Source organism: Pan paniscus, chromosome 21, assembly GCF_029289425.2.
Source record: "Pan paniscus chromosome 21, NHGRI_mPanPan1-v2.0_pri, whole genome shotgun sequence".
In the NCBI taxonomy this organism is placed as follows: domain Eukaryota; kingdom Metazoa; phylum Chordata; class Mammalia; order Primates; family Hominidae; genus Pan; species Pan paniscus.
In genome coordinates, this window is record NC_073270.2 from 23,556,581 (window position 1) to 23,579,508 (window position 22,928).

A 22,928-nucleotide genomic window follows, 5' to 3' on the forward strand; every position below is an offset into this window, starting at 1 on the left:
CACTGTGGTCTTGATCTCCTAACCTCGTGATCCACCTGCCTCGGCCTCCCAAAGTGCTGGGATTACAGGTGTGAGCCACCACGCTCGGCCACACGTCCTTCATGTTCTAAGACTCCCACCTCTTTCTTACCCCAGGGCCTTGGCACTTGCTTTCCTTCTGCATTAAATATTCCTTCCCTGGAGCTCCATGTGGCTGCCACTTTCTCATCCCTCAAACTTTCTGTTGCCCTCTCAGGTAACATGGGAACAAAAAGCAAATGTTACTTTATCAGAGGCTCTCATTGAAAATCATAGCTAATGCACCCACTCACCCCATCCTCACTGCAATTTACTTGACTTTCTATCATGTTGTCCTGTTTATTTGTTTCACATCGTGTATCCCAATCTGCAATGATTTCCTTTACTTGTTTGCATAGTTTGAACTCACGACAAGGTCAAACTTAAGGTGGTTTTAAAATAATGTGTTTCTTTATAATTTTTGGAGCTAAATTTTGGGCAAGGGGACATGGGTGTTAGAGTTTGTGAATTCATCTTCTTGCAGTGGATGTGCCCTCGCTCACTGTTACTCATCCTCCTGAATGAGGTCAGGGCCTGTTTTAAATGGTAGGTGGCATTTCTCTGCTGTTAAGCATGTGATTTTCTCTGCATCAGAATCCTGGGCAGTCACTGTCTGGGTGGCAGTGGGCACCCTCTTCTGTCAGTGCTTCAAGGGTGACAAGCATCTCATTGCAAAACAGACATGATTCTTATCACTTTATGACATGTTGATCAAACCCCTAAGATAAATTGTTGGTGCCCCATCCTGTATCCCCTCAGCCTACCTGTGTTCATCTTCAGCCATGAGGGGCAGATTGCTATAAATTGACAACTTCCCATTCAAGCCCTTGTCTCTGCCTGAGGGCTTCCCCATCACAGGAGCCTGCTTCACTGAGAATGTACTTACCTAGAAAGGGGAGCACAGGCAAGACCCCCAGCCCAGAGAATTGAGTGTGGATGCTCACACGGGTAACCTGCCCTTGATGCCTCCATTATCTTCTTCCTTGCCTCCTCCATTCACTTCCCTACTCACTCATTTGTGCTTCCTGGGACCACCTTCCACATAAGCTGCCTGCACCCAAGCCCTTGTCTCTGGATCCACTTTGGGAGGATCCACACCAAGCAGAACTCAATTCCCTTTTCTTAGCAGCACTTCCTCTTTGTGCCACATCAAGATCCACTTCTGTGAAAAAAGCCTGTGTGGGCATGGGGGCTTAGGCCTGCCAAAGTCTAAGAAACCACGTGGACCACACCTGGGAATTGTTCCCCTGGGGAGTTGGAGACGTGGGCATTTTGTCCTCTACTTGTGTCCCTACCCATGTCCACCTCTAGCCCTTCCTGCCCTCTTGGCCATTTACCTTCCCTGTTACCCTTTGCTCACCATCTTCCTCACCAGAATGGAGAACTGGCCCCTGGCAAGCTCGCCCCATGGCTGCACCTTTAAAGTTGTCTTCTCCAAGTGTGTGCTGGGCTGTCAGCAGCGTCACCCAGGAGCTGGAAGTGCAAATGCTCAGGTCCTTCGCCAGACCTGCTAAATCAGAGACTCAGAGGGTGGGCTCCACCCTTGTGTGCCCACAGCCCTCCAGGGGACTCCAGGGCTTGCTGTAGCCCTAGAAGCACTGCTCCAAAGCCATACTAATTAGCATTAGATGTATAGTTCACAACAGCTTGTTCTGCTTCTAACCACTGGTCAGAAGGGTTGGGGCCTGATTATGTAGCAGCATATGATGACTCATTAATGATGAGAGATGTTCTCGTGTTTCCCTATATCTTCATATCAGTTTGCCAAAGTAATTCTTGATACCACACCCAAATGCTGGGAAGAACAGGGGCTTTGGGAACTGAAGCCCTCACATTGACCTCCAGCCCTGTCAGTGCCCCATGCATCCCTGGGGTACCTTTCCCCTTCTGTGAATGCTGTTCCTGGGTGCCGCTATGACCCCCACAGCCAGTGCCAGCTTCTCTCTGTGAGCAGCTGTCCCAAGGCTGCTGGAGCCCTTGTGCTCACCCTGCTTGCATGGGGGCCTGAGACAGTCCTTACCCAGTGATGGGTGGATGCAAGGGACGCAAGACATCCCTCAGGTTCAATGATTCAAGAGAACTCATAGGAACCAGAAAGGTCACCAGATTCACGATTACCTCTTACTACACATGGTTCCAACACTACACAGCAAGTCGAAGTCAGCAGTGGGAAGATGCACCTAGGGTTGGTCCCAGGAGAGCTCTAGCTGTGGTACTCCAGTGTCCTCTCCTAGTGGGGCTCTGCAGCACTGCTTAGTTCTCCCAGTAATGACATGCGGCAGCATGCATGGAATATTGCTAACCAGGGACACTGACCTGAGCCTTGGCGTCCAGGGTTTTTATTGAAGGCTTGGTCACGTAAACATGATGGACAATCTACATGGCTGACCTGGTCTCCAGCCCCTTGGCAGATCAAGCTGATACAAGACCTCCACTGTGAATCCTATCCTTAGCATCAACTACCTGGTGTGGCCTAAGGCCTCGGTAAACAGACACTTATCAGACAGGACATTAGAGATTAGAGGACTTAGAGGCTGCCTTCCAGGAGCTGTGCCAGGGCCACACCTTTCTTTGGGCAAGGTTAATCCTTTACTACTTGCAGAATATGAATATTCCACCTCCTTCATCGCCAGTGCGGCCTCTCTGGGGTGTGACCAGCCCTGACTCTGTCTCAGAACTCCCTAGCAGGAGGAAGCCAGAAGCACCCACGTGGTTCCTGGCTCACTTTTTTCACTCCCCAGTCCCACCTTTCCACTGTCTTGCCTCTTTTTGTTGTTGTTCTGGGAACACTTTCTAATAAATCTTCACACAAAGACTTGTTTCATATTCTGCTTCCAGGGATCCCAAAATAAGACACTGTAAGAATTTACAAAGTGATACATTTTCTGTATTTCATTAACCTTCTTATGTGAATTACTGTTATTTTCAAACCTCAGAAATTAGCTGCAGCTGCTCTTAAGATTAAATCTGGAGAAGCCAAGATAGAACTTGGAGTTGAGTCTCGCAGTGGCAACCGGGTCTAAGGAAGGGTCACCTGGCTAGAGCTGGAGATGACACCCAGCCAGTCCAGGAGGGGCCGCTCCCACCAGGGACTCCAATCAGAGGTGAGGGGTCAGGGTGAGCAGAGAAATGCTCTCACTTCCCTGTTCCTCTCACCTCCATCTCTTGACATCACTTCCCGTTGGATGAACCTAAATGGAAGCCAGTAGGCAAGAGGGCCTGGAAAACAGCGTTTGCAGGGGGCGGTTGTGAAATGGATCTAAAGGCAAACAACACGGGATGGACACATGTTTTGTAACCACTGATAGAGAAAAAGGCAATAGAAAAACATTGATATTAACTTAGTAGCACTTTGGATAGTTAAAGCTAAAACAAAATCAGAAGCCAGAAGAGCTGTATATACTTACAAACAACAGTGCAAATGTGTGTGCAGCACGTGTTGGGAGGCCCTGGCATTAATTCTAGGTCCCTCCATCCTTCTCTAGGGGTGAGCAGCCAACAGGGTGGTGCTTTCTCTACTAGAAGAGTCAACAGCCACAACGCCTCACCCCAACAGCTTCAAATGACATGCCGAGAACAGCACGTAGAATCCCCTTATGTTTACATGGTGTCGGTGCCCTTTGAAAATCTGATTAGCTCTTTTAATTACCATGGACCCTTTCAGCACTTAGCTGGTAAATAGCTAACTCTAATTAATAACTCTCTGTATGCTTGGGAAATGTCACTTATTTTACTGTCTGTCCTTCTGGTGCCAGTGGCTGCCAGAGCTCAGCACCTGGGAGTGACCCCACTTCATTGTCCTCTGACCTTCCACTGTTGCTCTGCCTCATTCCCCTAGACCCTGAAGCTTCTCCACCTGAGGGGAACGGGATCAACTGTGCAAACTGCCCAGAAAGCAGGCATGCCAGGGAGCACTTCCTGGACTGTCTGTAGTGAGCTCTGTGGACAATGGGTGTCTTTTTCTCTTTAGGGCTATAGATAAACCACTTGACGGCCAAGCTATCTGAGCGCTATGTGATTCCACCATACGGAAGCATCTGAAGAGCTGGCGAAAAAGCTGCCAGCACCCTAGGGGGTAGAGTTCGCGTCTCTGACTGCTGTCCCATCCCTGCTCCCAGAGAAGTGCCTGGCATGTAGCAGGGCTGCAGTGTGTCTTTGTGGATGGAACAAGCGCTGATATTTGGGCCAAGCAACCAAATGCCAGGCTGGTGGTCCCACATAAGTGTGGTGGAGTGGGTCTGCCTAGCCACCCACCAGCTGTTAAGGAGGAAGCGGTGGTGCCTGTGGTCCATAGAGCCTGAAGCCTTAGTTGGTGGTTGACCTGCTTTCTGGGAGGATCAGAAATTCCCAAACTTTAATCAAGTAGCATTCCAGATGAGTCCAGCGACTCTGCACAAAAAAACTGGAAGCCCTCGAAGGAGACCTAAGTTCAGATCAGGGCTCACACGTTTTCTGGCTACTGGATGTGTTTTTCTATTGCACAGATTTGCAGGCGCTTTAAATGAGAATGTGTGCCCCGGCACTTACTAAGCACATCAGCGAAAGCTTCACAGCGCACCATCAGCCAGGCCTGCTGCTGCTAGACCCTCTGCCAGACACTGAGAAGGAAGACCTTTTTGCCCTAGGTCAAAGGCAAACCCTGGGTCCTAGGGAATGTCATTGAGGTTTGCTTAATTAAAATGTTTTCATTTAGGTTATCTATGCCAATAAAATGATGCAAAATTCATAAAAGCAGGTGGAAGCAAAATCATGTCTGAATGTAGGACCCTCTTCTAGTTCCCTTTTGAAGCAGCCGCTTAGGCCGTCTGCAATTAAGCCGATTTGACAGTAGAGGGCAGCAGAGGACGCCGTTTCAGGGTTCATTCGGCCGCCCAGGCACAAGCTCCCTACCTGCTCGGCCTCAGCTGGAGGCCCTGGCAGAGCTAACAATGGCCAGCTCCTCCAAGGCGCGAGCAATGAGCTGGATAAAGTCTCAAGCGACCCCCAGCTCAGGCCTGATGGAGAAGCTGGTTATGTGCACAGCCTCTAACTCTGACCAACAGCAGGTTAGGTCAGAGGCAGGACTAAGGGGAGACACATTCCCGGTGCTTCTTTTCCTTGTCGGCACGTCCAGGGTGTGGGGCAGCTGCTGGATAACCCTAGTTGGGGTTATCGTGGTGTTCAGGCTTCCCTGTCCCTCCTGCAAGCAGCGAGCAGTACCTTGAGCCTGCAGGGAACATATGAAGATGAAGAACCTCATCTTCTAACTCCTCCAGCTCCCAGAAAACTTGCCTGGAAGCTTCCTCCTTGGGCATCCTCTCCCGGTGGGGATGGCTGGGCATGACCAGACAGCCCTTCTTCCTTCCTCACTCCATCAGTGCTGAGATGAGCACTGTGAAAATATCCAACAATGGGGAAGAGAAAAGATGGAGGCAAAATGCAAGCACTTGGAGAGGAAAGAGGGCCTGGGGAAAAAAAGTGAATCACATTTTGAGCCATTTTCCTTGTTTTTTGTTTCTAAAGATGCTGTTGCCCTAGCTCTGAGTATCAAGGTTAGTAAGTGATCCACGCAAAGACAGTGGGACTGTGGTTGCTTGTAGAAACCACCGATGAACCCAAGCTATTTTATTTTTTTAAATTTTATTATAAGTTCCGGGATACATGTGCAGGATGTGCAGGTTTGTTACGTAGGTAAACGTGCCATGGTTGTTTACTGCACCTATCAACCCATCACCTAGGTATTTAGCACTGCATTCATTAGCTAGTTATCCTGATGCTGTCTCTACCCCTGCCCCACGACAGGCCCCAGTGTGTGTTGTTCCCTTCCCTGTGTTCATGTGTTCTCATTGTTCAGCTCCCATTTATTATTATTATTATTGTTATTTGCAAAGTGAAAGCAAGTTTATTAAGAAACTAGGCCAGGCACAGTGGCTTACGCCTGTAACCCCAGCACTTTGGGAGGCTGAGGGGGGTGGATCACGAGGTCAGGAGTTTAAGAGCAGCCTGGCTAACATGGCAACAAAACCCCGTCTCTACTAAAAATACAACAACAAAAAAAAATTAGCTGGGCATGGTGGCAGTCGCCTGTAATTCCAGCTACTCGGGAGGCTGAGGCAGAGAATTGCTTGACCCCAGGAGGCGAGGTTGCAGTGAGCCTAGATCATACCACTGCACTCCAGCCTGGGTGACAGAGTGAGACTCAAAAAAAAAAAAAAAAAAAAAAGTAAAGGAATAAAGGAATGGCTACTCCATAAACAGAACAGCCCCTAGAGCTGCTGGTTGCCCCATTTTTATGGTTATTTCTTGATTATCTGCTAAACAAGGGGTGGATTATTTATGCCTCCCCTTTTTAGACCATATAGGGTAACTTCCTGACATTGCCATGGCATTTGTAAACTGTCATGGCGCTGGTTGGAGTGTAGCAGTGAGGATGGCCAGAGGTCACTCTCATCGCCATGTTGGTTTTGTTGGGTTTTGGCTGGCTAATTTTTTTTTCTTTTTTCTTTCTTTTTTTTTTTTTTATAAGCAAGGTCTTTATGATCTGTATTTTGTGCCGACCTCCTGTCTAATCCTGTGACTTAGAATTCCTTAACCGTCTGGGAATGCAGCCCTGTAGGTTTCAGCTTCATATTACCCAGCTCCTGTTTAAGATGAAGTTGCTCTGGTTCACATGCCTCTAACATTCCCCCCTTCCCTTTTATAAGAGAGCCCTTAATCCTAAGGGTTGCAGAGGGACAAAGATCCATCTTCTGTAACTTCTTCAGGCTGAATAGGGGCAATGATATTGTCTAACTATGAGGGTCTCTTGCATTCAGGGTAGAGAGGCAGCTCCCACTTATGGGTGGGAACATGCAGTGTGCGGTTTTCTGTTCTTGTGTTAGTTTGCTGAGGATAATGGCTTCTAGCTCCATCCACATCCCTGCAAAGGACATGACCTCGTTCCTCTTTATGGCTGCATAATATTCCATGGTGTATATGCACCACATTTTTTTAATCCATTCTATCATTGATGGGCATTTGGGTTGATTCCATGTGAACCTAAGCTAATTTCTTACCCATTCCAGGTTTCATATTTTTATTCAGGCAGGCACCCCTCCCTGGAGTTTATCCATCTACCTCTCTGTCTGAAAGGAAGGTCTACTGGTCCCCACACTTACCTCACCCACCTGCTGAGCTGCCGTACTCAGGACTGGCTCTTCCCCAGGCACTGGGAGCACCCATCCCAGGCCACGAGAAGATCAGTCAGCAGCTCCCAGCTTAGTAAAGTCAGCCTCAGTGTTGGTTGTGTTGTCCAGCGTGTTCTGGAGGTCAGATGTCCCATATTTTACCCAGATATCCTCATAACCCTGTTCTTGCCTGGGGTATTAACCCCACTAGCTCAATTCTGCTTGTGCCCTATTTCTTGGTTCCTGGACCCAGGAAGCACTTCCACCTCCCCAAGTTGTAGTTCTCATGTATAGAACTAAAGTTCGTGCCATCTCTGAGGACGAGGGGCAGCTTCTATGTTGTTTTTTTAAAAACAAAATATTTAACATAATATTTTTTAAAACTTCTATTTCTTGGGGAACTCAAAGCATTCCTTGAGCCAAGGTCTGCTCCTCAGAGGTCATATTTGGGGGTGGTCCACAGAACCCGAGGGAAGGATGCTAGGGGAGCCGTAAGCAGAGGCTAGGGGTTCTGGTCCTTCTGCTCAGCCAGTCTCAGCTCCAAGGAGTGAGGTTCCATGTTGGATTCCTCTCTCTGACAGTAACCATGGCCTGTCTTTTCTTTGCAAAACAATTCCAAATTTATCCTCTCTTCTTCCATTTAAGAAAATAAACTCCTGCGTTAAATTGTTCAGTCTAATTTCAATTGTTCAAATTGCTCAGTCTTTGGTTCCCTCATAGCATCATCGTTTCACAAGGATCTTGGATGGAAGCCACTCTGGGTTTTAACTTCATAGTCTTTATGTCATCATAATGCCCACGGTGCAGAGTGCAGGGTGCCTTAGCCCTGCCAATAAAGCCAGGACTGTTTAACACTCACTCCTTCCTAAACTGGGAGAGAGCGAATCTGGTTTGAAAGTGCACCAGAAATATAGAGCAATTGAGATGCTTAAAGATATGAAGCCCAAGAAATATTCCATTAAAAATGGCACAGTCTAAGGCAGCTCAAGCTCAAAATAAATGAAAGGTTCAGGCTGGGATAATCCCACCAACATATTCAAGAAGGGAGCTATTTCTAGATTGACCACATCTGACCTCCAGCTTCATTTCTTGCTGCTGTGGGGACTAGATAGGCAACAGGAGAAGAAAAGGAGAGGATTTGTCAGTTTTTAGGCCCAAGCCTCTGGCCCACACTGATCCCAAAGAGGGTCTCCTTAGTTGCTGCTGCCTTTCTGTCCTCTTCCAACTTATTTCCCCAAACGTAGGCCAGCGCTGTTCAATAGAACTTCGTGCCATGATAGAAAGATTCCATAATTGCTTGTGCAAAATGATAGCCACCTGCCTCGTGTGGCTACTGAGCACTTGAAATCTAGCTGCTGCAACTAAGGACGCATTTTTTTTAAACTTTATTTAACAGCAGTTAAAGTTTAAAAATTAAAATGGAAATAGCCATGCACAGCTAATGACTGTTGTAATGGATGATGCTGTTCTAGATGATTAATGATCCTGGCTTGCTGTCATTCTCTCCAATATTGCATCTATCTTCATTCTTAATAGTTTCAGTGTGTGCACACATTATTCTTTGTACAACCTGGCTTCTCAGTTATTGAACCCTGATCATTCACCCATCCTATCGTCCACTCACTTTTATCATTGATTTGAGATGTGATTAGCAATAACTACAGCTCTGCTACTATCTTACTTTTAAGGACTTCCCTTTCTGACCATATTTCTAGCTTACTTTCTCTAGAATTCTAAGGCCAGCAATCCTGCAAGCCTACTAGGATATTCATCCCATTGATCCTACCACATTTCACCTTGTTGGTCCTGAATACTTTTGTATTATTTTAACACAAAAAAATTAAAGCTTTGTTCTGGGATGTAGGTAAGGGGACAGAGGCTGGGTGCTGTGATGAGAGCCTGTAGTCCCAGCTACTTGTAAGGCCGAGACAGGTGGATTGCTTAAGCCCAGGAGTTCAAATCCAGCCTAAGCAACAAAGTGAGACCCTGTCTTAAAAAAAAAAAATAAGAAAACAATTTTTGATCTTTTAGGATCTTGCTTTTAAGTTTTGCTCAATAAGGCCAGAGTAGCCCGATTTTGCCCCCCTGTTGAGATAATAACCTTCTGAGTACTCTGCTGATGCCTGTGTGTTAGGAGGCTTTGCAGAAGAGCAGTGGTAAAACACTCGCTGTTTTACCTGCATGAGTGCTGCAGGCTGTCCCCTCCTCTCCTTTCTGATGGTTCTTCTTCAGCCTTGCCCACTTGCCTCACACTCAAGTATGCTCTGCTGAAGACCTATAGAGGACTCTGGGCCCTCTGTGGCCGTCTGTGGATCTCTGCAGCCCTCTCCAGCCCTCTGCAGCTCCACGAGGCCCTCTGTGGCCCTCTGCAGTCCTCTGTAACCCTCTGTGACTCTCTGTGGCCCTCTATGTCTCTCTGTGGCCCTCTAGCTCTCTGTGCCTCTTTCGGTCTTCTAGAGTTCTCTATCTGTGCAGTGGACCTCTCTGGGATTCTTCCGCTGTAGCCTCCCCAGATTCCCAGCTCCATCTTCTAAACTCAGGGAGATCACTGGGTCCTGTACGTATGTGTACACACACACACACACACACACACACACACAGAGAACCAGCTTTTTAGTTGTTTAAGATGGGAGGGTAGCTCTGATTCCTGTTACTCCATCTTTGTTGGAAGCAGAAATCCTCCTTTCTACTATTCCTCACCCCCACTTTCCCAGCTCCAATCTCGTGGTCAGTCACTATCAACACCACCTTGGTCCTCTCTCCTCCTAGCTTGGCAACCCACAACCCTGGTGAAATCAAATCTGCCTACTCCTTGCCTAGTTTGGTGCAGCTGAACATGCCTGCAGGGAAGCACACACCATGGCCGCATGTCTGGCTTCAACTTCATGGCTGTGAAAACCTGAGGCCCTTCATGCTGCCTGGCAGTGCCGTTGCATGTCCCTCCTCTCTCATGTTCTCTAAATGGCCATGTCACACCTTCTCTTCTCTTCTCTTCTTTTCTCTTCTCTTCTCTTCTCAATTCCCCATATCTGTTACCCCATTCTCTCTCTCAGCTTCTACCTTTACTGGAAAAATGTAAGTAACCAGATAAGTTCCAAAGACAGTCACTGCCACCTTTACTCATCCACCTTTCTTTGCACCTTCACTTCTGCCTTCTTGCCTCTTTCACAAAGTAACACCACCTTTCTCTCTAGTGCACGAGGTCTCAGCTTTGTTAGGGATTCTACCCTCTCTCTCCTACGTTGCCAGCTGTTGGCTTTGTATTGGATCATTCCCATCACTCAACAAGCTTATATCATTTCTCTCATCTGAAGATCATTCTCATGACCCTTCTTCCTCCAGCTTATGTACATTTGTTTGCTTTCCATTTGAGACAAAACTCTGAAAGATGTCACTTGCTGTCATTAATTCATTACTTCCCACTTTCTTTTGATTCCACTCTCATCAGACTTGAATCCCTCAACTCAACTAACTGCTCTTGTCAAGATCACCATGACCTCCATGTTGCTGAAGCCAAAGGTCCATTCTCAGTCCTCATCCGATTTGACCCTTCAGCAGCATTGGAAAAGATTTATTGAGTGCTTCCATCTCCTTGAAACATTTTCTGCATTTGGCTTCTAGGACACCACACACTGCTTTGTTTTCTCTGTCACCTTTGCCAGTTTCTCCTTTGTCTATGACCTCATAATGTCAGCTCTTTGTCTTCTTTATAAAGACACTCCCCTTTGATGACCCCATTTTGTCTCATAGCTTTAAATACCATTGGTATGCTATAAGTTTATATCTTTAACCTAAATCTTTTCCTAAATTCCAGATTTATATACCCAACTGCCTACTCAACCTTTCCACTTGGATGTCTAAGCACATCTCAAGGTGATCATAGCTAACACAGAACTCTTGGGTTTTAGCCTGAACCTGTTCCACTGCCACCTTTCCATGCCAGTTAATAGAAACTCCACCATCCCAACAGCCCAGGGAACATCTTGGTGGCATTCTCAACCTCACTTTTTCACTTATCTATACATCAAACCTGTTATAAAACCCATTGGCTCTATCTTCAGAATACTCTGAGAACCTGACCAATTTTCACTATCTTTTCTGCTACTACCCTGGTCTAAACACCATCATCTAATTTTTGTTTTCTTGTTTCTGTCCCTGTTTCCTTGTAATCTATTCCCAGCATGGCAGCCAGGTTTAAGTAATCCTTAGAATACTTGAGTAACCTGATATCAGTGCTGTGCTAATAACCTTCAGGGCCTCCGTTTTATTCAGAATAAAAGACAAACTCCTTGCCATGGCCTGGAAGTCCCACAGATGTGGGTCCTGCTGCTTCCTGACATCAGCTCCTGGGATATTTCCTTTTGCTCATTTTGTTGCAGCCACGCTGGCCACTGTAATCTCTGAAATGTGAACACTCTTCCTCCATATATCAGTTTGACTCACTCCTGCACTTCCTCCGAGTCTTTCCCAAATGCCACCTTTCCAATGAGGCCTCCCCGACCACTTCGTTTAATTCTGTAACTGCCCCACCCTCTCTGCTCTGACTCAATTCTGCTGTACTCTTTACCATTTCCTAGATAATTTACTCACTTATTACTCTGTTTTACCTGTTTCCAACTGCTAGGATGAAACCAAGTTCAAGGAGGGCCAGCATTGTTTTGTTCATTGATGTTTTCAAGTACCCAGAACAGTGTCAGCACACGTGAATCCTTAATAAATATCTGTTAAATAGAAATTGACTTTCACAATTCTCTTGTCTAAGTTTGTGTGCTTTTTTCATCTGTCATGGAATTTCCTGCTGTTCATTTTAATCTGATCTGACCTGGATAAAAATATCAAAGTGAGGAGGCAGAGAAAGCTGTTTCAATAGCTTTGGACCATGAACCTATTTTACCTTAAAAATTTTATGCCAAAGAGGCTGGGTTTAAGACCAGGCAGGACAATGTGCTCCTTCTTTGGACAAAGATGTCACAAGTGCCCCCGTCCATTGTGATGACAAGAGTCTCTGCTGTCCTCCTGCAGTGGTGGTAACTGTGCACTGATTTTTCACCTGCTGTCTTCCCTTCAGGCCATGGAGTGAGAGCGGACAGCCTCTTTCCCAGTTAGGGCTCTGAGACAGAGTCGTGCCAACTGAGCATACAATCTGATGACCTCTATGCTTGCAATTAAGTTCAGTCTCCCAACTCTCTGCTCAGCTTCACTTGATGGTTAATGGAAATGAGTTGTGTTTCTAGATCTGAGCCACACACTTGGTGTTTCCATTGTCATTTGCTGAGTGCAAGTGCAGTATCAAATGGCTCCCCTCTGTGCCTCACAGGTGAGACCTAGGAATCCAAAGCTTTCACCTCCTCTGCTCCACCCCATTATCCGTGGATGCAACTATTGCACGTGGGCCTGCCCTGTGAGGCTGTGGGCGACATTGCAACAAGATTCTCTGCTGCAAGTTTGTAGCCCCTAAACCCAGTGCATCCCTGACATCCAGCACCAGTGAGGAACATTGCAGAATGAACTGGTGGTGGCCAATTCCGCAGCCACAGCATCTTCAGTGGTTTAATGTAAATACACACAATTATGAAAACAATGCCCTGAAATTGTGCTCAAAGTCTTTGCCATAACAACTCCTCTCCTCCTTGCCGTAATTCTCTCTTCCTATCTTATGACTTAGGAGGTTCAATCTATTCTCCCCTTGCCAGAGGAATTCAGAACACTGTCAAACTTAAATAGCTATGTAATGTATCTATGGGCAGGTTGGCTGTGGGAGGCTTGGAAGTCAATGGTATTTTAAATATTCTCTCTCTGTGTTCAAGACTGGACCCCAATGTGTCTGGACAAGTACAGAGAAAGAAATGGCAGTAAGACCTGCCCTGTCTCTGTTCAGTGTGCAGTGGGAAAGTCCAACTCTTCACTCATGCAGGCATCCTCTGATAGGCACAGTAGTGTTTGTGTGCATGCGTGTCATGCATGTGCATGTACATGCATGTGTGCGCGCATGTACGCACATGTGTGTGCTGAGCTACCTGTAAAGAGTAAAGCAGTAATTACTCCCGATGAGCTGGACAGAAGCCTCCCTCTTTACTGGAGAGAACGACTTGAAACGGAGTGTGGCAGGGTTGGGGGAGAGAGTGCTGGCACCAGCAGCTGCTTTAATAATGCCACTCACCTTTGCTGATTAATATGCTTGTCAAAATAAAAGGCAAATGGAAATGACCCCACAGCACAGAGAGTGGGATGAGATTGGCCGAGCCATCTGGCCCCAGATTAATTGCTAGCACTTTCATCTCCTCTCCTGGGCTCCAGATACAATGGGATGATAATGGAAAAGAAATGCACCCAGATCTGTCTATCTTGCTCCTTGTATTCATAGCTGGGCCCAGAGCCAGTCATGCTTTGCTGGCATTTAGTTCCCCAGGGGGTTGAAGGAACTCAGGCATCTTTCCCAGAAAAACACTCTCCAAAGGCCTCAACAGTTTGCAGCAGAGCTCTACTGTAGCTCTACTCAGCTTCATCAATAAGGGCACCATAGGGCAAAGCAAAACAGCTTCCCACCTGAAAACAAGAGCACCCTATCAGAGGAACTCTAAGAGGTCTGTTTGCTTTACCCAGAAACGAATGCAGCTGAGTTAGGAGGCCCAGGAAGGGAAGAGCTTGTCCACAGCAGGGATAATGGAGAGGCACTCCCGATAGCAGACTGGAAAGAGTTGGACACTTTGGTCTGCACAAATGGATCTTGAGTTACACTGGAATTGTAGATGATATAGACAATGAAAATGGTTATTCCTACAGCCCAGAATAATGGCATTAGGAATCATCTCAGGAAGCTTCGAAGGAGCTCTGTACTTATAGTTCAAAAAACAGCTTGCATTTTGGGGAAGAAACAGTGAAATGCTATGTTTTCATCAAAAACGCTTTATTTTCCCCCTAGATATACAGAAAGAGGATATTTCTATCTCCCTTTTGGTTAAGGGTAGGGAATCTGACTTTGTTCTGGTAATAGGATGTGGGTGCAGTGAGGTAGCTTGATCCTGAAGCCTCCCATGGGGTCTCTGTGTTCTCTCTATTCCATCACTGCTTCTCTTGTGGAGGTCCTAAAGGAAGGTGGAGCAACAAGAGAGAAGGATCCTGGGTCCCTTAGTGACTCTGTGGAACACAGCCACTCCCACCCCTACCCCAGCTACTCCTCTGAGCCAAAGTCAGGGCAAATAAGGAATAACCTCCCAAGTGTGCTAAGCCTCCGTAACAAAGTACCACAGGCTGGGTGCCTTAAGACAAGAGAAAGGTATTGTCTCACATTCCTGGAGCTTGCCCTGGGCCATGTTCTCTGTCAAGGCTCCAGGGAAGGATCCTTCCTTCCTCTTTCTTGTCTCTGTGGTTGCTGGGAATCGTTGGCACCCCTTGGCCCATAGAGGCTCCACCCCAGTCACAGCCTCTGTCCACACGTGATGCTGTCCTTCTGTGTCTGCACGTGTCCACATTTTCCTTTCTTATAAGGACACCAGACATGGCTCAGGGCCCACCTTAAGCCAGCATGACTCCTTCCTAAGTTGATTATATCTTCAAGGACCCTGTTTCCAAATAAAGTCACATTCACAGGTACCAGGAATTAAGAGCATATCTTTTCTTTTTGGGAACACAGTTCAGCCTGTAACAGTGTCTATAATTTGGAGCTCATTTGTTACAGCAGCTGGTGTTACTTGCTCTGACTAATGTATGTCTGGCATTGGTCCCAACTTGGGCATAACTTTCTCCAGGAAGCTCTACCTTCCTGACTTCAAACCTAGATGGGGTGCTGCTTCACAGTGGGTTCTCCACATTGCCCTAAACTTCCTCTATCACAGCATTCACCATGCTGTGCCATCATGTCCTGCTCACATGGCCAAGTGGACTCTTATCTCTTCTCTGCTACACTGTTCATGCCAAAGGCAAGAACCTGCCTTTCCTGCTCCTTGTTGAATATCCTGGACCTGGCATGCAGTACATTTCTTAATCAATAGCTCTCACATGAATCAGTGGATGCTGTGAGAAAGACTGCCTGCCGTGGCATGAGCAGCATCAGGTCGACTTTCTGCCTTAAAGAATCTTGCAGTCATTTATGGCCTCCTTGTTGCCAACTCCCCTGGCTTATTCTCCTCCTCATGCTCCTTGTCTTCTCTGCTTTATTCATAACTGTGGACACTCTGGAACGTGTACACATATTAATGCCATTTAAGAGTCTTGCTCCTCGAGGTTGTTATCTCAGCTCTCTGCCTCTCACCCCAGCGTCAATCCCACCTTGAAACCTGCTTGTTCTCATTACTTTGGGACTCCTTGACTCTCCCCTTAAACATCACACCTCTAACAGAAGGATTTTCACTTACTCCATGCATAGAAGGTGTTGGTCACATTGAGTGGAATTCCTTCTAAATCCAGCTCCCAGTCCGTGACCTGCATGGCAGCCGCCCCTCACACTGACAGAGTGAGTCTCCCCTTGAAACTTAGTTGCTTCTTTCCTCTATTTCTCAGAAGTATCACATCTCAGACTGTTAAAGCTGTTCTTGTGGAACCATTGTAGCCCTCAGGGATGGCCGGGTCCTGATGATTACTTTGTCCACAAGCACTGACATTTTTTAACTTAAAAAAATTGACTTTGTTTTTGTGTATTCATTTATATTTTTTAGAGACAGGGTCTCACCCTGTCACCCATGTTGGAGTGCTCTGGTGTGATCATAGTTCACTGCAGCCTTGAACTCCTAGGCTTAATTCATCCTCAGCCTCCCAAGCAGCTGGGACTACAGATATACGCCATCATTCCTAGCTAATTAAAAAAATTTTTTTGTAGTGACAGAGTCTCACTATGTTGCTTAAGCTGTTCTCAGACTTCAGGCCTTAAGTGAGGCCCCTGCCTCAGCATCTCGAAGTACTGGGATTACAGGCGTGGGCCACTGTGCCTGGCCAGACTTTAGTTCCTGAGCAGCTTCGGGCTCACAGCAAAATTTAGCTAAAAATACAGTTTCCATCTATCCCCTGGCCTCGCACATGCAAGCCTCCCCCACTGTCAACATTGCCACAACTGAATGGTTCATTGTCGCAATCAATGAATCTACACTGACACCTCATTATTACTCTAAGTCCATAATTTACATTAGGGCTCACTCTTAGGGCTGTACATTGTGTGGGTTTTGACAAACATGTAATGGTGTCTATTATAGTATCTTACAAAATAGTCTCACTGCCCTAAAAATTCTCCATACTCCACCATTCATCCCTCCTCCCCCAACCCACAGGAAAGCACTTTTTACTTTTTTTACTGACTCCATAGTCTTGTCTTTTCCAAAATGTCAAACAGTGGGACTCATACAATGTGTAGCCTTTTTAGATTGGATTTTTAAAATTTAGTAGTATGTATTTAAGGTTCCTCCATGTCTTGTCATGGCTGAATAACTCATCTTCAGCACTGAAGAATATTCCATTGTCTAGCTGTATCACAGTTATTCACCCATTCACCTACTGAAGGACATCTTGGTTGCTTCCAAGTTTTGGCAATTATAAAGAAACCTGCTATAAACATTTATATGCAGGTTTTAGTGTTGACAAAAGTTTTCAACTCACTTGGGTAAATATCAACAAACACATTTGTTAAATTGTATGATAAGAGTATGTTTAGTTTGGTAAGAAACAGTGAAACTCTCTTCCAAGACAGCTTTAACATTTTGCATTCCTACCAGCAATGAATGAGCTCCTGTTGCTCCACATCCTTGTAAGCATTTGGTGTTGTCAGTGTTTTGGATTTTGGACATTTTAATAGGTGTGTGGTGGTATCTCATTTTAATTTGCATTTCTTTTAAAACATATGATGTCACACATATTTTCATATGCTTTACTTGTCATCCATATATCTTTTTTTGTCAGTGTTTGTTATTTTTTGTCTTATTGAAAATAGCCATACCAACTGGGGTCAGGGTGAGATGATACTCATTGTGGTTTGAATTGCATTTCCCTGTTGATTAGTGATATTCAGCATTTTTCATATATTTGCTGGCTATTTGTATGTCTTCTTTTGAGAGTGTCTGTTTTTAGATCATTTGCCCATTTTGCAATTGGAGATATATATATATATATCTATATATCTCTCTCTCTATATATATATTGCTGTTGAAATGTTTGAGTTTCTTGCATATTAATCCCCTTTGGGATGAATAGTTTGCAAATATGTTTTCCCGTTCTGCAGGCTGTTGTTTTACTCAGCTAATGGCTTCCTTTGCTGTGCAGAAGCTCTTTAGTTTGATGTAATCCCATTTGTTTATTTTTGCTTTCGTTACCTGTGCTTTTGAGGTCTTATTCATAAAATATTTTCCCAGATCAAAGTAATGAAGCATTTTCCCTGTTTTCTTCTAGTAATTTTATAGTTTCAGGTCTTACAATTAGGTCTGGGATCCATTTTAAGTTTATTTTTTGTAGAGTGAGAGTTTTATTCATCTGCATATGAATATTCAGTTTTCTAAAGACCACTTATTGAAGAGACAGTCCTCTCCCTCAGTGAGCGACATAGGCAACTCTGTTAAAAATCAGTTGGCTATAGATATGTGGATTAACTTCTGGGTCCACTGTACTGTACAATTGGTATTTGTGTCTGTTTTTATGCCAGTACCACACTGTTTTGGTTACTATAGCTTTGTGGTATATCTTGTAGTCTGGTAATGTAATTGCCTCCAGTTTTGTTCTTTCTGCTCAAGATTGCTTTGGGTATTTATAGTCTTTTATGTAGTTTAGATTTTTTTTCTATTTTTGTCGTTTTGTCAAAAATATCTTAACTATTTTGATACTTTATTTTCTTTTTTTGTTGTGTCATTTTCTGGTTTTGGTCTCAGGGTTATGCTGGCTTTGTAAAATGAGTTAGGAAGAACTCACTCCTCTTCAGTTTTTTTGAATAGTTTGAGAAGAATTGGTATGCATTTTTCTTTAAAGATTTGATGGAATTCAGCAGTGGAGTCATCTGGTCCTAGACTTAACTTTATTGGGAGACTTTTTATTACCTATTTAATATTTTCACGCAATATTGGTCTATTCAGGTTTTCTATTTCTTCTTGGTTCAATTTTGATAGGATGTATGTGTCCAGAAACTTATCCATTTCCTCTAAGTTTTTGAATGTATTGGCATATAGTTGTTTATAGTAGTTTTTAAGGCTCCTTTTTATTTCTGTGGTATCCTTTATGATGTATCCTTTTCCATTTTTGATTTCATGTATTTGAGTATGTTCCCTTTTTTTTCTTAGTCTAGCTAATGGTTTGCCAATTTTATCATTTCAGAAAAATCTATTTTTTGTTTCATTTATCTTTTGCATTTTTTTGTTTTAATTTCATTTATTTTTGCTTTTTTTTTTTTTGACAGAGCTTCACTCTGTCACAGGCTGGAGTACAGTTGTACTATCATAGTTCACTGCAGTCTTGAACTTAGGCTCAAAACATCCTCCCACCTCAGCCTCCCAAGTAGCTAAGACTAGAGGCATGAATCACCACTCCTGGCTAATTTTATTTTAAGTTTTTTGTAGAGACATGGTCTCACTATGTTGACAAGGCTGACATTGAACTCCTGACCCCAAATGATCCTCCCTTCCTGGCCTCCCAAAATGCTGGGATTACTGGCATGAGCCACCATGCCTGGCCTTGATCTTTATTATTTCTCTCCTATTAATTTGGTGTTTGGTTTGTTCTTGCTTTTCTGATTTCATGAGGCGCATCATGAGGCTGTTTATGTGAAATCTTTCTAATTTTTTGATGTAGGCATTTATTGCTATAAACTTGCCACTTAATACTGCTTTTGCCATGACCTATAGGTTTTGCTATGTTGTGCTTCTATTTTCGTTTGTTTCAAGGAATTTTTAACTATCATTATTGATTTCTTCCTTCACCCATTGGCCTTTTAGGAGAATGCTGTTTAATTTCCATATATTTACATTATTTTGAATATTCTTGCTATTGATGTCTAGTTTTATTTTATTTCATTGTAGTCAATAAGGTACTTGATATAATTTTGATTTATAAATTTTTTTTCAAACTTGTTTTGTATTCTAACATGTGGTCAATCCTAAAGAATTTTCCATGCACTGATGAAAAGAATGTGTATTCTCCAGCTGTTGGGTGAAATGTTCTATAAATATCTGTTAGGTCCACTTGGTCTATAGTGCAGTTTAAATCCAATGTTGTTGTTGTTGTTTTAATTGTCATTGTTAATTTACTGTCTAGAAGGTCTGCACAATGCTGAGATTGGGGTGTTCAAGTCCCCAACAATTATGGTAGCTTCTCCTTTAGATCTAATAATATTTGCTTTATATATCTGGGTATTATTAGGTGCATATTAGGTGCATGTATATTTATATACATATTTATAATTGTTATAGTCTCTGGATGAATTGATCCCTTTGTTATTACATAATGTCTTTCTTTGTCTTTTTTGACAGCTTGTGACTTGAAGTCTGTTTTATCTGATACAAGCATAGCTACTCCTTGCTTTTGGTTTTGTCCAAAAAACCAAAAGGGATATATTTCTTAGATACATTTTTATCCCTTTACTTTCAGGCTACATGTATCTTTACAGATAAGATGAGTTTCTTGTAGGTAGCATATTGGGTCTTGGTTTTTTATTCATTCAGTTTGTCTACATCTTTTATATGGGCGAATTTATCCTGTTCACATTCAAGGTTATTATTGATAAGTGAGGACTTACTCCTGTCATTTTATTGATTGTTTTCTGCTTGTTTTGTATATCCTTTGTTCCTTACTTTCACTCTTATTGTTTATTTTTGTAGTTGGGTGGTTCTCCATAGTGATAAGGTTTGATTTCCTTCTCTTCCTTCTTTGTGTATCAGCTCTACCAGTGAGTTTTATAGTTTTCTGTGTTTTCTGATGGTGGTTATTGTCTCTTCACTTCCACATGTAAGACTCTCTTGAGCATTTCTTGTAAGGCCAGTCTAGTGGTGTTGAATTCCCTTTGTTTTTGCTTGTCTGTGAAATATTTAATTTCTCCATTTCTGAAGGGTAGCTTTGTTTAGTATAATTTTTTTTTTACTGTCAGCTTTTTATTTTATTTTATTTTTTAGTACTTGGAATACATTATCCCATTCCTCTCTTGTTTGTATGATTTCTGCCAATACATTTGCTGTTAGTCTACTGTGAAATTTCTTTATATGTGACCTGATGCTTTTCTCTTACTACTTCTAGAATTCTTTCTTTGTCTTTGAATCTTGATAATTTGATTATACTATGCTTCAGAGATGACCTGTGTAAGTTGAATCTATTTGAGGTTCTTTGAGCTTCCCAAACATGCATGTTCATCTCTAGTCCATGACTTGGGAAGTTTTCAGCTATTATTTTATTAAATATGTTTTCTATACCTTTTCCCTTCTCTTTTCCTTCTGGAGTATCCATAATACAAATATTTGTTTACTTAATGGGTCCTAGAAACATTGTAGACTTTCTTCATACTTTTTAATCTTTTATTTTTCTTTGCCTGTGTTATTTCAAAAGATCTGTCTTCAAGTTCAGAAATTATTTCTTCTGCTTGGTTTAGTTTGTTGTTTCACCTCTCAATTGTATCTCCTTTTCATTCATTGAACTCTGTAGCTGTAGGATTTCCATTTAGTTCTTTTTTTAAAAAATAATATATATCTTTTTGTTGAAATTCTCTTTCAAATCATGACTTGTTTTCCTGATATAGTTAAATTTTCTGTCTGTATTTCCTTGTACCTCACTGAGTTTTAAAAACATTATTATTTTGAATTCTTTTTCTTTATGATTCAGGTCTGTTACTTGAGAATTATTGTTTTCCTTTGGAAATGTTATGTTTCCTTGCTTTTTCATGGTTGATGTGTTCCTACATTGATTTATATATAACAGATGGAAAAGTTGCTTCTTCTAATTTTATGGAGTAGATTTCTTAGGGAAAAATTTATTCATATGAGTGGGTCTTGGATTGTCAGTTTGGTGGACATGTCGGCTTTGGCTCTAGGTGGATGCAGTGGTGTAGTCTCCAGGTAGTTTCTTTAGCTGTAATCCACACTAGTGATGTTTGAAGTTTCTTAGTGGCCCAGGCTGAGACAGTTTGTGGTGGTGGAAGCACAGCTTTGCCAGGAGTGGACTTGCAGGGCTATTTCTCAGGTGAAGCATGTGCGTGCACACATTGGGTCAGCCAACTTGGGGTCTGGCTCACTAGGGTTGGGACATGGAGCTGTTACTCTGGCTGGGACCATGGCCATGTGGTTACTCAGCTGACCTGGGGTCTGTTTTCCAGAGGCAGCCCACAGGGATGTTTCTCAGGTCCAGGAAACAATCTCATGGCTTCTTGGCTGACCTGAGTATGTTTCTGCTAGTGGTGGCCTGTGGGGCTTTTTCTCAGCTCCAGTATATGGTTGCAAAGCAGCTTGTCTGGCCTGGGGGCCCACAGGGCTGTTTTTCAGGCCTGAAACACGACTGCACAATGGCACAGTTGGCCTGGGGACATGTCTGCAGAAAGCGGCCTATATGGCTGTTTCTTAGGCCCAGGATACAATCTCATGGCATCATGGCTTGTCTGGGAGCATGACTGCTAGGAGTGGCCCATGGAACTTCCTTAGGCCAAGGATGTGGGTGCGAGGCAGAAGTTTACTGATAGAAATATATTGGGGTCCAGGGTGAAGTTATGATACACTTTACATTTTTAAAACCCAGGCAGAAGAGTATATATTTGCAAAAGTCAGAAAGAAAGAATACTGATAAAAGAATAATAGGGTCCACCCAGCCAGAATGGAGTTTTCCGGGCTATGGAGTAGGAGGGCAAAGGAGGGAAGAGGGAGATTGCAGTCTGTCCCACTTGCCATAGGGTTAATGGATATAGATGGCTGGAGCTGCCTCAGGCCAAGGCTGCCACTGGAAGAGGGTCGGACTGTGCTCCAGAACCTGTTCCCCTTACCTTCCCAACATCGTCTCACCTTAACCATCCCAGTGTCCAATAAAAATGGCCACTAGCTAATGCCTGGTAACCAGCACAATTGTCAGCAGTGGGTTGCTGGCCTCCTCCTGATTTTCCCTGGACCATGTTTCTGGACCCAGGGCATCTTTCCAGGTGTTCCCCACAATGGTTGATCAGAACCCCTGGGGACACAGCTGGAATTTGAGTAGTTTGAATCATCTATAACCTCATCAAGAGCTAGATTCTGGTTTCTGGCCAGTATCATTTTCCTTCTCTGAAGAACTTCTGTAAATATTTTTTGCAAAGCAATTCTACTGGCAACAAATTATCTCATTTTTTGTTTGTCCAAGAACACCTTTATTTCACCTTAAATATTGGATAATAGTTTCACAGACTACAGGAAATTTAGATTGGTGGGGGTTATTGTTCCTCAATATTTTAAACATTTCATTCTATTTTCTTCTTGCTTGGATGGTTTGAGAAGTCAGATGTGATTATTTTTGCTCCTCTGTAGATCAGGTGTTTTTTTCCTCTGACTTCTTTTGAGATGTTTTTCTTTATTTTTTATTTTCTGCACTTTGAATATGATATGCCCAGGAGTCATTTTTCTGGCATTTATGCTGGTTGGTATTCTTTGAGCTTTGTGGATCTGTGGTTTGTTGTCTGACAAAAAATTGATGAAATTCTGTTATTATTGCTTCAAATGTATCTTCTGTTTTTGTCTATTTTTTTTTTTTTTTGAGGCAGAGTCTCGCTCTGTCACGCAGGCTGGAGTGCAGTGGCGCAATCTTGGCTCACTGCAAGCT